The following is a 204-nucleotide window of genomic DNA, read 5'->3' as shown; positions in this document are numbered from 1 at the left end:
AGATCTCTGTGAAATGGAGGCCAGTCTGGTCTACATCCTGTGTTCCAGATCAGCAGGGGCTACAGGGAGACCCTGTTTCAAAACCAAAAAAGCAATCAGCAACAACAAAAATGACATAGAAACAGTTCGGTTCATTAATATAGTCTTACTGGAAGTGGGAAAAATTTTCGTGAAAACTAATAAAAAGCCAGAGGAATGGCTCTG

The sequence above is a fragment of the Nannospalax galili genome, unplaced genomic scaffold (assembly GCF_000622305.1).
Source record: "Nannospalax galili isolate Female #2095 unplaced genomic scaffold, S.galili_v1.0 scaffold140, whole genome shotgun sequence".
Lineage (NCBI taxonomy): Eukaryota > Metazoa > Chordata > Mammalia > Rodentia > Spalacidae > Nannospalax > Nannospalax galili.
This window is presented reverse-complemented; position numbering follows the sequence as displayed.